The sequence below is a fragment of the Schistocerca nitens genome, chromosome 9, assembly GCF_023898315.1.
Source record: "Schistocerca nitens isolate TAMUIC-IGC-003100 chromosome 9, iqSchNite1.1, whole genome shotgun sequence".
NCBI classification, from domain to species: domain Eukaryota; kingdom Metazoa; phylum Arthropoda; class Insecta; order Orthoptera; family Acrididae; genus Schistocerca; species Schistocerca nitens.
Window position 1 is genome coordinate 203,075,562 of NC_064622.1, and position 19,265 is coordinate 203,094,826.

Consider the following 19,265-nt stretch of genomic DNA (forward strand, 5'->3'; position numbering starts at 1 on the left):
TTCTCTAAGTATAAAAATCTCAGAAACGTATGTTTGCCTTTCCTTAATCTATCTTCTAAGATAATTCGTAGGGTCAGTATTGCCTCACGTGTTCCAAACATATCTACGGAACAATATTCGTCCTGCTATTGTCAACATCGACAGAGACATGTTGGAAAACGTGGACTGAAACTTCCGATTTCGGCTCTCCAAATGCATTGAGCAGAACGTAGGCCACCTTCGAGATATCATTTTCAAAACTTGATGGAAAAAAAGTTTCGATGTTACTTTTCATAAAGAAAAAAGGATTAAATTGATGTCTCTAATTCTAACTGAGGACGTAGGTCGCAAGTGCTACTCTGCGATGAAGAGATTAGCACAGTAGACAGGCCGTACCAAACCAACCAAAAGACTGATAACCAAAAAAAGAAATATATATATTCGGATTTATGATTTGTTTTTAAATAAGGAAGTTGCCATGCAGCGCCCTGTATTTTATATGTATATAATCCTTCTGGAAAAATTTCCTAAATTTTGGTGGATAACCGAACTAACAATCTCACTACCGCCTTGCTGCTTCAAACTGAAATAAACACCACTGCATGAAATTGATAGGACAATAGACAAATGCTCTCATGAAAAAACTATCGTTCACATATAGAAAAACGTGCAAAAGTCAGTAATTGAAGAAAAAAACACAATGTCTCCTACATATCAAAAAACGCTTTGTAACTCACCGATTATCATGACAACCTTCGAACTACACGTATAAAAATATCCACAAAACTTCAACGAAAAAGCGCATGTTCTAATGACACACTGCTTGCTGTAGATATAAGAGCTTAATGGGTGCAGGAATAGAACACACACACATCAAAAATATGCATAAATTAGTTACACAACAAAAGCGGATATCGCGAGGAAAAACACTGTCCTAATTACACAGCGCCAAAAACGATAGTGGAACATAAGCAAAAACTGGTCTACACAGACAAAACAGCATGTTGTTGGAAAGAAAACGCTTGCCACCCGTAAACTGTCTTACCGTGAAAGAACAGCGGTTAAATAACGCTGGTAAGATTTTTCTAATGCAGGGCTTCCCAACGTGTGGTCCGCGGTTCTTTCTAGGGGGTCCGCGGCAACCTTCCACCAAATCGTGTAAAATAATGAGTAAAACCATTGAATAAAAATGTGAAAATCAAATTCATCACTATTTTTTTTCGTTTGAAAAACATGTGTACTTTTACTTCAGGTGGTATTCCCAAGCAGCGTCTGCGGTTCCTAAGTGAGAACGCATACACAGTTTAGTGCCGGAGAATGCGGTTTCTCTGATGGACTGTTGCGCAACAATACGGGGGTCGTTCGTGCGCCGGCTCACGGCGCTAGATGCACTGAAACCTTTTACTCATGCGCGGAGCGAGTCTTGTCGACCAATCACAGCAGTCGTTGGCACGTATGCGGCCCCAGGCATAATTAAATGTTAAACTTCTTTGGCAGTGCACTACCTATTTCATAAGTCGATTTTTGACCAGTGTATTACTTCTAACATGGATCGGTGGCTGAAGTCAGGATCATTGAAGAAGGGTGCAGTTTCCCCATCGCCTTCACAACAAGGGAAGTTTCCAGTTGAAATGAATGAGGAAGGAGGACGACCAAAGGAAGAACAATCACAAGAAGCTCCACAGCCGAATTTATTATGTGAAAACGCTGCAAGTACTCCATCGGTTGCAATATCCTGTGGAAGTGGGATAACCATGAAGCGTAAGTACATCGAAAGCTATTTAGAAATGGGCTTTATGGAGACAAAGGAGGGTAAAGCTCAGTGTGTAATTTGTGCGCCAGTCCTTCCGAACAGTTCAATGGTTCCAGTTGCGCCGTCATTTTGAAGGTACTCACCCGGACTTCCAGGCTAAAGACATCGATTTTTTCAAAAGGAAGAGTGCTGAACTAGATGCTTCTCAGCAATGCATGAAAACTCATCCAAAAACAGTTAATGAAAATTCATTAAAAGTTTCTTTCTTGGTTATTTATCGAGTGGCAAAAACAGGCAAAGCTCATACCATTGCAGAAAGTCTCGTAATTGGATCGTTAATTTCAAGTTGTTTTCATTCATCTATAAACCAAAGACTATTGATACTTCGAGGGGGGGGGGGAGGGGAGCCCATTGGGAACATGGCACTTGCATCAAGAAGCTTTCAGTTCCCATTGGTTTCGCTCTGAAATTTAAAGTTACTGTGCTTTTGACTAACTAGGGGTCCGCCATGGTCTTTCGACTGAAGAAGGGGTCCACCAGCTGGAAAGATTGGGCCGGCCTAGTCTAATGCAATACAGGGAACAGCTGACGCTCACAGTTCGAAATAAAACACGTGCCACCACTATCGTGTCCCCACGCCCCTGCCGCCACGGCGTCTGTTGTTCAACTGACGTTGCTGTGCCGACTGGCAAGCTGCCTATGGTGGGCTCCAGCAGTCACTGCCAAAACTAGCGCACAGACAACACATTCCCAAAGACAACTGGCACGCCAGTTAATGTATCAGGCTGCTGTGGTCTATTACTTGGTCTCTCCTCCAGACTTTTGTCTAGCTATCTTCTCAATGCCCAGACGGCCAGCATTGTTCCAGCTACAAGGCCCAGATGGCCCGCACTGTCGCAGCTAGTGTGTGGGTGTATGTGTGTGTCCCTTGCCACCTCTGCAGCAGACGACCGCCTGTTACAAATTATCCAGCAAACGCCTCATATCTCTTAACGAACTGCCTGGATACTTGTTCGTCTAATTGGGAAAAAGCGAAAAAAATTGTTCAAATGGTTCTAAGCATTATTGGACAACATCTGAGGTCATCAGTCCCCTAAGCTTAGAAACTACTTAAACCTAACTAACCTAAGGACATCACACACATCCATGCCAGAGGCAGGATTCGAACCTGCGACCTTAGCAGCAGCGCGGTTCCAGACTGAAGTGCCAAGATCCGCTCTACCACAGAGGCTGGCGGGAAAAAGGGTATCTCCTAGAATGAATGGGGGTACCTTAACAATACATAACTCACTAGCGGCGTTCCTAGACGTTTTTCAAGTATACCAAGACATGTGGGACCTGTAGCTTTGTCTGAAACACGACAAATTATTTCACTGTCAGGGAAGAAAGTGATCTGTTTCTAAGAATCTGGACAGGACAACCCGTTCCTGTGGGAACTCATAGCTTTGTCTGAAACACTGCAATTTAGCACATTTTCAGAGGCGATAGTGATCTACCAGCTCCTCCTGAGCAGCGGTATGCTCACAAAGATTTCCATACCACCCAGCAGAAGTCAGCAGTTTGCATACCAGTAAAACAGGGATCTTAGCTTTGTGTGAAATAGAACAAAATGTTTAACTGTCAAAGGGGATACTGAGTCCTTCCAGAGAGGCCTCACAAAGTATTCTGAACCAATCCAGGAGAAGAAGTAAGCAGTTACTTTCTTTCTGGGATCTTGCAGTTCTGTCTTATACAAGGCAATTAATCTCTCTAGCGACCTACTGGCTTCTTCCAACAAGGAGAATACCCAGTAGCAACCAGTACGTGTCTGTCTGTACTGGACAATGGTAGCACTGCATGTCTGCAGGACGAAGGCTCTCGACATAATTTGTTGAGATAGGTGGACTAACGGACTTGCTCCAACTTGCTAGTCAGAGTTCCTGCAATCCTACTGGTTGCCACCAAAATAGGGGGAGGGGTTTTAGGTTATATAAACCCTACCTCCTCCAAAGCCACCTTCATTCTTAGTCTGCTGCTGAGATTGTTAGCACCTCTGTGATCGCCATGAAGCATTCCTCATCCACTGGCAATGCCAGATGCAGATACATGAGACTGGGTGAAGACGAATTGGCATTAAAATATGTATTTACTTTCCAAGAATTAAGATTTCGTTAAAATCGTGTATTAGTAGTATCCGTGTGTCTATATACAAGTTCCTCAGCTACTATTTACTTGTAGATCGGTAGGAGGCTACTCTTTCTACACTTCAGTAATAGTTTGCTGTCCTGTCCCTTCATACCATGTATGTATGTGTGTGCAATTTCCTCAGCAGCTACCCACTTGTAGATCAGTAGGAGGTTTGTGTGCAATTTCCTCAGCAGCTACCCACTTGTAGATCAGTAGGAGGTTTGTGTGCAATTTCCTCAGCAGCTACTCACTTGTAGATCAGTAGGAGGTTTGTGTGCAATTTCCTCAGCAGCTACCCACTTGTAGATCAGTAGGAGGGTACTCTTCCTGAATGTTGGTGATACTTGGTGCCCTATCCCTTCTTATCATGTATGAGTGTTCAACTTCCTCAGCAGCTCTTTCACTTGCAGCTTGGTAGGAGGCTAACTTTCCTACGTGTCAGTGATAGCTGGCTCTCCTATTGCTTCTTACCATGAGTTTATGTACAACTTCCCCCACATGAAACTTGAACTTGGCCATTGGGCCAGTTGCTTGTGAGCCTCAGCAATGCAGATAGCTGTACCATAGGGACAACTACAATGGGGGGATATCAGTTGAGAAGCCAGACAAATGTGTGGATCCAGAAAAGTGGCAACAGCTTCTTCAGTAGTTGCAGGGGTAACAGTCTAGACGACAATGATCTGACCTTATAAAGTCGACCGGAAGAGCCTTGCTGTTTTAGTACTGTGAATGACTGAAATAAAAGGTAAACTACAGCTGTAATTTTTTCCAAGGACTTGCGGATGTGCTGTATGGTTAAATGATGATGACATCCTGTCAGGCAAAATATACCGAATATAAAACAGTCTGCTATTCGGATCCCCTGGAGAAGAGTACTCAGAAGGATGTTGTCATGAGGAGAAACAAAACTAGCATCCTATGAATCGAAACGTGAATTGTTAGATCCCTTAATTAGGCGGGTAGGGTAGAAAATTTGAAAAGAAAAATCGATAGGTAGAAGTTATATACAGTGGGAATTAGTGAACTTCGATTTCATGATGAACAGTACTTCTGCTCAGGCGACTACCGGGTTGTGAATGCAAAATAATGCCAGAGTGTGTTTAGTAATGAATAGGAAGAACGCAAAATAATACCAGAGTGTGTTTAACAACGAATAAGAAGTATGAATGTGGGTAAGCTACTATGAACAGCATAGTGAGTACTTTATCGTAGCCAAGACAGACACGAAGCCTACGTCGACCACTCTAGTGCAAGTATACATGCCAACTAGCTCCAACGATGGTGAAGAGATTGAAGAAGCATATGAGGAGATAGAAAGAAATTATTCAGAGACATGAAAATTTTATTATGATCGGTGACTGGAATTCACCAACAGAAAAAGGAAGAGAAAAGAAAATTGTAGATGAATGTGGACTGGGAGAAACAAATGAAAGAGAAAGGCGCCAAGTAGAAGCTTGCATCGAGGATAATTTGATCATAGCTAACACTTGGTTTAAGAAACATAAAAGAAGGTTTTTATAAAACAGGTCTGATGATTGTCATTATTGACCGAAACCGGTAATCTGTTAACAAATAGTTTGTGACAATGGACGTAAATTAAAGGAAACTTAAAGGTTTTATACTTCCACCAGACGTGAAGACAAACTTTACGACTGATTATGTAATGGTTAGAAAGAGAATTAGAAATCGGGTTTTACATTGTAAGACATTTCCAGCGGCAAATGTGCATTTTTGCCACAATTTATTGGCTAGAAACAGTATGTTAAAAGAGAAGAAACTGGAAAAAGGTAGGATAAATTGAAAGAATCAGAGGTTTTTGAGAGGTTCACAGGGAACATCAGGCAACGGTTGATTAGGAGAGGTGAAAGGAACAGAGTACAAGAATGGATAGCTTTAAGAGATGAAATAGTGAAGGCAACAAAGAGTCAAATAGCTAAAACGACAAGGCCTAGGAGAAATCCTCGGAGAACAGAAGAGATATTGAATTTAATTGCTGAAAGAAGAAAATTTAAGAATGCAGCAACTGATGTAGCCAAACGTTTAAAAAATAAGTTTGACAGTAAATGCAAAATTACGAAGCAAGAGTGGCTAGAGGACAGATGTAAGGATTTAGAACCATATTTCACCAGGAGAAAGATAGATACAGGCTACAGGAAAATTAAGGAGGTCTTTTGGGGAAAGAAAAGCAACTGTATGAATATCGAGAGTTCACATTAGTCCTAGGCAAGGAAGGGATACCTGGGAGGTGGGAGGAATATAAGGAGGTTCTATACAAGGGAGCAAGAGAGATGAAAGAAATTTTAAAGAAAAGGAAGTGGACGTAGATTAAAACGAGATGGGAGATGAGATTCGAGAAGAATTTGACAAAGTTCTGAAAGGTCAAAAACAAAACAAGGCGATATTCCTCTAGGACTACTAATAGCCTTGGGAGAGCCAGCCATGGCAATACTCTTCCATCTGGTTAGCAAGACGTCTGAGTCACGCTAAATACCCTCAGGCTTCTAGAAGAATGTAGCGTTTCCAACTGCAAAGAAAGCAGCGGCTGATGTGTGTGAAAATTACCGAAGTCATGGTTGCGAAATACTAATACGAATTCTTTATGGAAGAATGAGAAAACTGGTAGAAAATGGCGTCAGGGAAGACCAGTTTGGATTCTCGAGAAATGTAGGTACACGCGAGGCAGTATTGACCCAACGATTGCCAGCCAGTGTGGCCGTGCGGTTCTAGGCGCTTCAGTCTGGAACCGCGTGACCGCTACGGTCGCAAGTTCGAATCCTGCCTCGGGCATGGATGTGTGTTATGTCCTTGGGGTGGTTAGGTTTAAGTAGTTCTGAGTTCTAGGGTACTGATGACCTCAGATGATAAGTCCCATAGTGCTCAGAGCCTTTGAACCATTTTGACCCAACGATTTATCTTAGAAGATAGGTTAAGGAAAGGCAAACCTGCATTTAAAGCATTAATAGACTTGGTGAAAACTTTGTAATTATGTCAGAGACAACAAAGAACTTGGAAGAGCATCAGAGCGGAATGGACAGTATCCAAAACAAGGAAAATGAAATGAAGTACCATTAAATCAGGTGATGCTAAATAAATCAGCTAAGGCTCCATAACGAAGAGAGCTTAACTGAGCTGCAAGTATGCCTCAGCCAAGTTAAGAGTGGTAGTATTAATTCTCTCTGGTGAGCTCTGTACCTCCACCCCATGTGGATCCTGTTTTGGCGGAGGACGAATGATCGAATGGGCGATCGATAGCTTGTGCCACGTTCCTGCACAATTTTTGATGTGAAGGGGACTTCACATGTTTGACGTGAGTGGCGTTGAGGCCATTTCCCAGGGGAGGCAGTGATTGATGAATCAAGGACAGCGCAGGTCTGTGGGGCCGCGGGCTGGCTGTTTGTTTTACCATCCATAACACTTCCAGGTTTACCTGGATCATCATCTTCTGGACACGAGGGACATGCACCAGAAACGTGAGTGGACACATTATTGCTTTGGCCAACCAGACGTGGACACAGGCAGCGGGTCATCATCATCCAAGCATCTCCGGGCTGCTACAAGTTTGTCCACTGTATCTCGCCGCACAGCGGCTTTCGTTTCTTGGCGAGATAATTATAGTTCTTGGATTCGTTGCTGAGATGACACGGCATTCGTAAAAACTAATCTGGCTCCCCACTGTGAGCGTGGTAATTGTGACTGTTTCTGTTCCTGTGTGTGTGTCTTGCTGCCTCCATATCAGGCTCGATTAAGCTCCCTGTTGTTGTTGTTGATTCTTGTTTCTGTGTCTGTCCTAGCAATTTAAGGGGCATCTCACTCGTATGAAAACATGATAGTTTCTATTTTGTAATTTTCATAGAGTTGTGATTCGACTGTGTGTTTTAATTTATTGGGTTTAGGACTGCTTGAGGTTATGTAATTTTTTTTGTACGCTCGATGTGTCATTATTCACGACGTTCAAAATATTGTTTTAGCTTGGTACGTTCAGTACTAAACAGGCAAGTTGCTTTCTTTTGTTATTTAGAGTCCGCAAGCGTATGCATCGTGCAGGGGCAAATCTTGTTGCATGTATTTAGGTGGGTTGTACTTCCAATTCAAGCTTTTGTTTAAAGCAGGTGAGGATTACTAACCAACTGTTCGCGTCTCACCTATCCATGTTTTCTGTGCCGCGTGACAGTTAATTTATAACAGTTTCCGCCTCGTGGCGTGATTTGAAGTTGCAAGTCGGGTGGCCGCTGAAGATCTTTACAATCAGATGTTAGTAGAGATGGTTGCCTTGGCGAGGTACCTCAATGTCTTTTAGTGATTTATCACAGCTCATTTGTCTATGTGGCGAACATGTAATCTGGTGACTTAAGTTTTTATTCGTTTTACTTAAAAGCTACTTCTCTGTTCACCCTTGTATGATTGTGCCTTGAGGCGTATTCCTGCTGGTTGCTTAGAGAAGGCGAAGCGTGGTGCACTAAGTGTCCCAACAACGTCGTGGTGGTTTCATATCAAGTAGCTTTCATTGTTTTTGATTTCTTTTAATGAAATCCTTTTAGATAACTCAGATTTAACTGTTTTATTTTAAGCAAACAGATTCGAGAGATGTTTATTGCTACCTGTTTTGAAGACTGTTTTCCTATCATGTTATTCTTGTTGCAGAACAATGTTATATGAGGCGTTCTTGAGTTTTGTACTAATCGTTTATAAAGCAACAAAGGATAAGAACCTTGGAAGAGATTGTTTTCTGAATTATCATTAATTGTTCTAAATTCTTTTATCTAAATCGGATGGTTTTATCTTAATAAAACAAGGTTCTGTTTGCCTAATTGGTAAAGTTACTTGCCGGCCGCGGTGGTCTAGCGGTTCTAGGCGCGCAGTCCGGAACCGCGCGACTGCTACGGTCGCAGGTTCGAATCCTGCCTCGGGCATGGATGTGTGTGATGTCCTTAGATTAGTTAGGTTTAAGTAGTTCTAAGTTCTAGGGGACTGACGACCACAGATGTTAAGTCCCATAGTGCTCAGAGCCATTTGAACCATTTTTTTTAAAGTTACTTTTTCTGAGGAGTGTTGATAAATATTTTGATATGAATGATGTTAAATGCTTATTTTGTCAGGCAACCTTACGACGGTAGAGCGTACCAGTAGGTTCCGATAGTCTGTGAAGGTTCCGATAGTCTGTACAGACAATGCGTGTTTTCAATCTATGGGAAAGATAGAACATTTAATTTGGCACACTTAATAGCAACGGGTATTTGTCAGTGCGGTACGTAAGGTATACACTTTGCTTTGTTTGATTTTCTCTCATCATGCAACTCTGTGCCTCTTGTTTCCTGAGCATTACTGTTACATGTACCACCGTGGTTTATGTACTTCAGGAGAAAGTTGTGTGGATTAAAATACAAACATTGCTTTAAACTATTTTTTCCTTGCCGTTATTTCCCTATTTAGACGAGTTAATACCGACTTGCACTTAGTTGTTAAGATTACAGCCTCCAGGTGAAGGGCGTGTTATTTGCCTTCAGCAGTGGTCGAATTTTTCAACAGTTCCCTCATTACAGTTAATGTCAAAACTAGAATCAATGAGTGTGAACATTATACTCAACGTTTGTACGCATGATTTTTCATCATAAAGTATAGGTGTCAAAACAGGGTCTTTGGCCGTTTGCAGGAAATGGCCTTAAATGTTTAATTACGTCATTTTATAGTCATAAACATTTGTTTTTCCTCACTAATTTCAGTACTGACATTAAAAAATGGAAATGAAATTCAAATAATTTGAATACGGTTGAAACGCTGCATTTGAGTCATGTGATACCCGTGACGTCACTGTCAGGCATGCTGCTCTTACAGTGATATCCTGCTTCGGAATTTACGTTTCGGAAAATTGGTTATATTGTACAAATGCATTTATGAAATCTCCTGAAAAATAGTTTTTGGATGTTCTAAAGAATGAGACGATGCATAAAATGTGGTTGCCACATGAGATAGTGGTCACTGCACGTGTTTCCTTCCGGGAGTATTATTTTGATGTAAGTGAATACACAACGTTAACGCTTGATCTCTTGTAGCGTGATAGGTAGCATTCTGGATTTCTCAAGCAATGTTCGCTAGATTGACACTCGTTTGCAACAAGTTCTTTTTTTCCGCTTTCTTCTAAAGTTTATTTTTTTGTAGTAGAGCTATGTCAGAACTCTAATTTCTGTATCATATTACATTTTAATATTTGTTTTCGTTCGCCAGCTTAATTTTACACTTGACCTAATTTTTAAATGTATCTTAAGGATGGTATCAAGAAACTGTATTTCATATCTGATACACATTTTGTCCCGCAGAACACATTATTCATCCTAAATAAGTCGTTTGAGACAGTAATTTCGCACTTCGACTATCTCCACTGAGGCTGTTGTAAAGCTGTATGATTTCGCAGTTGAGGCAGAAGAACCTTGAAGTGTCTGTTATACTGCGTGGTGAACTGCTGCTGAAACGCTATGATTTACGCTTAAGCAGTTCCAGCTGTAGACATCTGTATCAAACTATAACAAATGTTTGTTCTGTTGTACATTTAAACTGATTGTAGTCATATTTTCAGCCACAAACCAGAATCGATAGACATCACTATTCCTGACTTGAGTATGTGATGTTAAAATGAAAGTCAGAACAAGTATTTCATTAAAATTCCACAAAAAATTGCAACGACATGATGCTGATGACCTTCTAAGAGAAAAATCAGCAGAGTCGCTCATATGCACTCCACGAAGCTGTGCATCAGTTCCTAAATTTTGCGGCTGGTGTCCTCCACTCTAGGCAACGAGTAAGGGACCCACCTCAAACGAACTTGGTATTTTCAACTTTTTGATAGCCTAAACGCATTTTGCCGATGTATTTGCATCGTGTAATTATTTTTATGGACGGCGTGCGTCATGAGCAGTTTTGTATAATCTGATGTCTACCACACGCGAAATGGGTCACTGAAATTTGAAAAAAAAAAAAATCCCCCACAATGAAAACTGTATTTTAATCTCAATATTTACGCTGGGTTCTGTATCAGCCACAAGGTTGGAACAGAAGGAATATTCAAAATTACAGATGTAGAACTTCGAATGTGGTTCCTTGACGACGGAGAGGTTGATTTCAACCATTTAATACCATGGAAGGAAATTTCTTCTGAAGCCAAGGTCACTTAATACACTCTAACACCCAAAAACGACTTACCACAAAGTAATTATCCGAGTGGTGTGGAAGTCGGTAGAGATTATATTGACAAACAAATAATTTCAATGAGCAAGTAAATAACACGTAGGTCCACTGCTGGCCCTTTTCCTGGCAGATATTTGGCTTCACATTGACTGATGGGATTCTTGGATGACATTCTGAGAGTTATAGTGCCAAATTCCGTCCAATTGGCGCTTTACATTGTCAAATTCCAGAGTTGATTGGAGGGTCTTCCACTTAATGGTCCAAACTTTCTCCGCTGCAGAAGGATCCAGTGACCATGCTGGGCAAAGTAGTTTTTGGCAAGTACCTACACAATCAGTAGAAAGATGGGTTCCGCTTAGAATTGAGCCTCTTTGACATGAGAGGACGTGGCTGGAGACACCCCGGACAGTGCTGAGATACCAGTCTGATCGTCACCCGCCATACGGCCCGACAAACAAGACTGAGGATCTGGGGTACCATCTTTTACAGCAGTATCCCTTTGGTGTCATGTGCGGCACCCTTACAGCACAGCGGTACGTCAGCGGTATTCTATGCCCCGTTTTGTTGCCGTTAATGGTAAGTCATTCTTGGCTTGCATTTCAACAACATAGTGACCTCCTGCACACGACAAAAGTTTCTACTGAATTTTGTGAGTGTAACGCGCCCGTTGGACAGAATTTGGCGCAATATGCCTCAGGATGACATCCAAAGACTATCATTCAAAGCCAGGCCGAATACCCGCTCCTGTTAGGACCAGAAGGGGGACCGACGCGTTATTTAGTTGATCAATTTGTGTAGCTTTTTCTGTTTAATAACTCAATCAAATGAATGAAATCGTAATAATTTGTTTGTTTGCACTTGTAGATCACTTCTGTCGACTTTCTTCCACTCAGACAATTCCTTGTTGGTAAGTCTTTGGTTTTTTATATATTGTGTTATTTATTTAATGTATGGCCGGTTTCGACAGATGCTTACTCTGATCTTCTAATCTTCAGATATTTAAATTTCCTAAAATCAGGAGATGACACGAAGCTCCTCGAAACTGGTCAGAGTTAAAAAAATAATATTTAGCAATCTTGGCTCCAAGAGAAATTTCGTTCCATTATCCCAACAGATCGTTCCCATCACACAAAGATGTTTAACTTCAACATTCAGTACGGGCACTGAAAACTATAACTAAAACTATTTCCCTTAAACCCTCTATTACTTTCCTCCAGAACAGCACCTCTGAGTATGAACGACATAACGATAAACAATATCGTAGGAAACTACGTAAAAGCCTCAGATATGCTAGCTAGAATATTTTGGATTTTATGTTTGACATGTAAGTACATGGGTACATTTATTCTAATTTGTGTAAATATAAAATCAATTCTTTCATCAAAAACGTACGAACTCCCATAAGTAATGTGGAATTGACACTAGTTGTCAGGAGAGGTGCACCTGTAAGTATAAAAGGAGGCTGGGAGTATTGTTTTGTTAGTAGAGACGCTGTAATAGTAGAATAGGGACTTCGCACGTGGACCAGTCACTGAATGTCCATGATGGACATTTCAGTCCTTCTGAAGCTACCCAGAGAGACTGTCGGCGGCATTATAGTGAAGTGGCAACACGAAGGAACAACCATCGCTGAAACAGCCAGATCTAATGTACTGACGGGCGCAGACCGTCGAACATTGTGGAACGTGGTTGTAAAAAATCAGATGATGTGAGAGGAAGGATTCACTCGTGGGTTGCAATGTGCTACCGGGAGTGCGGCTAGCACAGTGATTGTGTGTATGGAGTTAGAAAGAATGAGGTAACATGGCCGAGCAGCTCCTTAAAAGCCACACATTATTGCAGTCGTTGCTAAGCAACGCTTAAGGTGGTGCAAAGAGCCACGCCACTGGAGAGTCTTTTATTAGATGGGTGGTGGTTATGGTGTTGGCCCCTTATTCCACTTAGGAAAGAGCTATATTGAGGAGGACCTGAGCAAATTTAAGAGGTTTGTGTGACGTATGCAGTATAGGCACTATACCGAGACTATGACTCTAGCAGCATAACGATGAATTCTGTCACAGATCAGCATCTGTGATGCAGTGGTTTGTGCAGTAACATTCCTCACACTGACTGGCCTGCCCAGAGTCCAGAATTGAAACGAATGGAAATTGTCTCCAGAATCTAGGTTTCAGCACCCGTACTTTTTTTTGTTTCAGCTCTTGGGGAAGAATACTGCCATTCCACCACAGACAGTCAGATATCTTAATAAAAGTGTCCCCAGCAGAGTTCAAGCGGTCATAAAAGATACATCCCATATTATTGTCCACTAAAGAGTGTCCTGATACATTTGATGAGATTGGGTATGTGTGATGAAACATAACAAAGACAGAAATAAGATTGCGTGCAAGGAACGGTAGTACTGTGAAACAGCGATTAAGTCGCAAAACTGTTTTAAAATTGAGGGAATCTCGAACTGAATTATTTGCGTGACCATGCTGAACAGGATTTCCAGGGCAACTTTTGGAAGCCTGCACACTAAAACACCGTAGAACCTTTTAGATATCCCGACAGCATTTTGCCGATGTATTCGCATCGCGCAATAATTTTTATGAATGATGTGATCCGTGACCAATTTATAGAATCTGAAGATGTCTACCACATGTGAAACGTGAAACCTCATTCGTATTAGGGAATACTGGTGCCAGTCACTCACTAAAAATAGCCCAGATATTATTTTCGTGTGTAGGCTCCTTGAATTGCAGTTTTATTGTTAGCCTTCGTTTATTCTTCTTCCTAAACTTGTACCGTGTCCTCACGGAGTTGGCATGTTAGTTTTGAGATTTTGCAGTTATGTAGAGGGTGTCTGGATGCCCTTATCGTTAATCCGCCGGGCGAATTCGATTCGGGGCAGCCTCTCCGAATCCCGGAAACGGCGTACTAACGCGTGCGGCGATCTGGACGGGTTAAAGGTATCCTTGGATATGTACAACCGGTTTAAAACAGGAACAACTAACCTGACGTTGCACATTGTAAACATATCAGTACCAGAGTCTAATTAAAAATGACGATAATTAGCTAACAAAAAGTTATTTATTCGACATTTCTGTCTGCCGAAAGAGACGCAGAAATGTATATTTTTCCCTTTATGGATATGAAATGCAAGTAGGCAATGTCTATGCTCACTATTGAAGAGATCAGGGATTTAAAAATTCATATTCACTTTTATTTTCTTCGTTTCATAGAAATTCGTTCAGCTCGTTATCCCGTAAGATAAACGAGATACATACTCTCAGCAAGAGGCCAAGGTCTTTACGTTGTTTACGAACTAAATTCTTTTCTGAAACTGATGATTTGATATAATGCCCTCATACACTAATAATGTTCATAATTAAGTTCCGTCCACGTTCCTAATAATGCAACTGGACGAGTAAATAATAATCTTGAATAAAATACCTTTTACACTTCACACTTCTTTGTTTTAACTACAATCAAAATAGTAACTCTTTTTAATACAAACAATTCCACATATCATCGAATTTTTATTATTGTTTATTACATATCTGGAACGCAGACATGTCCCAGATGCGCTTCCCACGTCCATAATGAACACTTCACACAGATTCTCTCTCAAATTACTACCTTAGAAAAACAAAGATATTGAATATCAACAGTTCATAGTCTTTCATCCACATCAATAAAATTCAACTGCTATAACTATTGTGTAGAAAATGTTATTCGAATGACAAGCACATTTTGTAAAACATAAACTGTTAGGTTATTTTTAAATGTAGTTTTTTATAACGGGGTTTTAGTAATTTATGTCTGTCATGTATAACTTTATATGCTGATAGCTGGTATAGAAAGCAAGACTGATCATAGAGGATAAATAATATTTTCAGAAGAAAGTGGGAGGATGAAGAAACGGGGTTTCAAAATATAATGAAAAACATTGCTCAAGCATGAATAAGTCTCGCACGCTGAGGGTTCCGTGCAAACTTTTCGTCCATACTGGGAATACAGAAACTCTACGTTTTTTTCCTGTTTTGGTTATAGGTTCTCGCAAGATACAATACAAGGCAATGTCCCGGGAATTCCAAGACTGTATCAAAATCTCTACAGTAGTTCGTCTGACCACTCTGGATAAACAAAAAGAAACGAGCAGAGAGTTCGGTTTGTGTATTTAGCTATAGAATATTTTACAACATATGCTTTATTTAAATACTAAACGTGACTACTACTTACAGTTTATGTTTGTATGCAGTAATGTTAGGGTCTCATTCTTTTGACTGATGATGAAAGAATGCAATATATATTCTAGAGGCAAAAATATATTTTTACTTGATTTAACTGCTGTTTAACAATTTTAAGATTCTTTTTTACTTTGCTTGGGCAGTGAAACGATGTTGCCAAATTTCATAATTCCAGTTCAATGGGAAGTATTCCATAGGTTTTGATGAGTCAGTTTGCAAGTGTCAAAACATGTCACTGAAATGCGGTAGGGGGCTGGTGTTAAGTGAAAAGGTACTGAGCCATAATGAGTTTATTAACGTTTCTAAAAACGCTAATGAATTTATTTTTAAAAAGCAAAAATCCATGAATAACGTTAACAATTGCCTCCAGAACTAAAAAGACGGTTGCAATAACACAATTGATAGCAAACACCTCAAAACGGAAATAGTATAAAATCACTTCCTTTTAGTAAAGAATATTAAATGAAATAAAAAATACATTTACATTACAAACAGCAAAACACATGATCAAATGAATGTGTCACAAATATCAACCCTCAGCTTTTGCTAGTAATTATCAAAACACCATTGCCTTGAAATAACTGACAACCGTGGTTCACATTTGATGACAGATGCGGTGGCAGAGGCAACGCCAGTAGCAATAATTCGTCCTTCTCTACTAACATAGGACGGCGGTTGTCGCTAACAGAGTACTAGAAACATTTAATTAAAAATTTCAATCGTGGTACACTGGCATATTTAACTAGACTACAGTTAACAATAGTTACAATCACCTATACTGTCATACAGAGACAACTCGTTAATTATTTAGTAAAATTTAAACATGCAACAAGTACAGAAAAGTACGAACATTATACAGGAAACTTTTACTTGACTACTGAGGCATAAAATTATCCTTTCCTTTTTTGTTTTGTTTTGGTAGATACAAACAATTTAGTAAACAGCTCGAGCTAGTTTAAGCAGTCTTCACTGACTACAAAGTACAATTCGTAAATCAGAAGAACGACATCTGCATTCTGTATCCTCTTAAAATAAATTTGGAATAATTAAACAGTCTTCACTGACTATAGAGTAAAATTCGTAAATCAGAAGAATTACATCTGCATTCTGTACCCTTCTAAAATAAATTGGGAATAGTGACAGCCACAAGCCCACACACATTGACGAATCTGAACTGAAGTAGTACCAGGCAAAACTTTCATGAATAACACACACACACACACACACATATATATATATATATATATATATATATATATATATATATATATATATATATATATACGAGGGCCGTTTAGAAAGTAACCTCCGGTTGATTTAAAAAATACACCAAGTTAAATAAAAATATTTTAGTATATACATCTTACAACTACATCTTTGCACTATTTTTCTACATAGTCTCCAAAGCGACTGAGGCACTTATCGTATCTCTTCACAAGCTTTGAAATTCCTTCTGCATAAAAATCACCCGCTTGTGCCTGGAGCCAGCCTGTGACCGCAACTTTGAGCTCTTCGTCGTCATCAAACCGCTGTGACCCGAGCCATTTCTTCAAATGCATGAAGAGGTGATAATCACTTGGCGCCAGGTTTGGGCTGTAAGGTGGATGGTTGATAACGTCCCACTTGAAGGACTCAAGAAGGGCCGTTGTTCTGCGAGCAGAGTGAGGACGGGCGTTATCGTGCAAAAAAACGATACCGGAAGTCAGCATACCACGGCGTTTGTTCTGTATAGCCTGTCGTAACTTTTTTATTGTTTCACAGTACACGTCTTGATTAATGGTCGTACCACGTTCCATGAATTCAACCAACAACACCCCTTTGGCATCCCAAAACACCGTTGCCATCAGTTTTCTGGCAGAAAAATCTTGCGAGGCTTTTCTTGGTTTGGTAGGCGAATTTGAATGTGCCCACATCTTTGATTGTTCTTTTGTCTCAGGGTTCACGTACTTAATCCAGGTTTCGTCACCGGTCACGATTCTGTTTAACAATGGTTCTCCTTCGTCCTCATAACGTGACAGAAAGTCTAATGCAGAGGCCATTCTTTGAGTTTTGTGGTGGTCGGTAAGAATTTTGGGCACCCATCGTGCACAGAACTTACGGTAACCCAATCTTGCTGTCACTATCTCGTACAAGAGAGTCTTAGAAATCTGTGGAAAACCAGTAAACAACTCCGACATTGAGAAACGTCGATTTTCACGAACTTTTGCATCAACTGTTGAAAGGTGGCTACACTGAGCCACAGCGCCAGAGATCGCGCTAGAGAGTATTGTTCCGCCGCCTCCACTGGCAGTGATTATTGAGAACTCGTAGTAGTCAGTGCTTGGGGAGAGCTCGTGGTAGTCAGTGCTGAGATGTCGTAGTGAGTAGTGTTTGTTGAGATGAGCTAGTAGGCAGTGCTTGCTGAGATGTGATACTGAAAAGTTCTTGTTGAGATGTGATAGTAGCGAGTCGGTGTGGAGAGATTGTAATGTCTAGAGTGCCTTTCATCAATATAAATTAAGGTAACAAACTACTTTTCTTTTCTTTCTCATTATTTCAATGTCCTGAATAATGCGTCATTACAGGTTCAGTCAACAAAGCATCTGGCTTGTGTTCTTGTACTAGAGTGTAATTCTGGTTTTCTTGAGTAATTATGGTATTTCTATTTTCTTTAATTAATTCAGTATAAATGATATTTAAAATTTCTTGTGTTGTTGAAGAAGAACCGTGCCAGATGCGTACGTTGAGTCATACTTCCACACACAGAACAGTTACACTTGTGCTTTGGTTTCGTAGGTTTTATAGTTTCTGGGGACTTAATTAATTAATTTTGTTAATGAAAATTTCCATTTCATTCTTTGTTGTTGTTCTAAGCAGTCAGATTGCGTAATAATACTAGTCAGGGCCAACCACTTACGAGACTTCGTAATCGGACAAACAGCTACTAAAGCAAAAAATTAAAATTATTTGCATTCTATTTTAATTAAGCCCCCATGCACGTGGCGACCGCTGCTTCGGATCGTCCCTTGGAATCTTCTGATTGTAAAAATAGTAGACAGTAGTATTGTTGTAGTAATTTGTAGTTTAGCAATTGTAGTCTATTTTGCATGTGTAGATTTGGTAATTGTCATTCTTCTAATGGTATTTTTTTTTTTTTTTGCAAAATTTCATTTCTGTTGTCTTGTCTATGGGTTTGACAATTAGTGCAATTATTTCAATTGTTCGATTAATCGTGTTTGAGGGAAACATTTCGTGTGAATGGTATTGTTGGAGATAAAGTGTCATTGTGTGTAATTTCATATAGTGACGAGTTTTGTATGTTTTGTAAATGATTACGCGGTCGATGAAAAAGGCAAAAATGATGGACAGTGAGAATGACGAAATTGTTGACATGGCGAACTCGCCAACACAGGACAACAGTATGATGAATAATGGAGTGGAAAACAATTTAATAAGTCGGGAAAATAGTCCGGAACCATTTCAAAATTTTTCTCAATCAGGAAATTCACAGAATACGAGATTAACGACAGAAGATATGGAGCAGTTGATGAGTGCTATATTAAATTTGGGAGCACGAATGGAAACACGGTTAGACTCACAACGATCTGAATTTAAAACAAAGATGGGAACTTTGGCAACACGGTTAGACTCACAAATGGAAACACGGATGGGAACAATGGAAACACGGTTTGGATCTGAATTAAAAACAGAGATGGGAACTTTGGAAACACGGTTAGATTCACGAATAGGGACATGTTTCAAAATTATGAAAGATGAATTGAAGAAAGAAATCAGAGAAGAAGTACAACCGATTTTGAATTCTCACAATAATAGCTTAATTTCAACAGAAATCAGAAAAGAGGAACAGGACAGAGAACGGGAAGAAAAAGATCGCGTGATAGTACAAAATTTTTCAGAGTTAAATTTACAAAGTGCACACGATAAGGAGGAAATATTTGAGAGAATCGAGGAATCTGTAA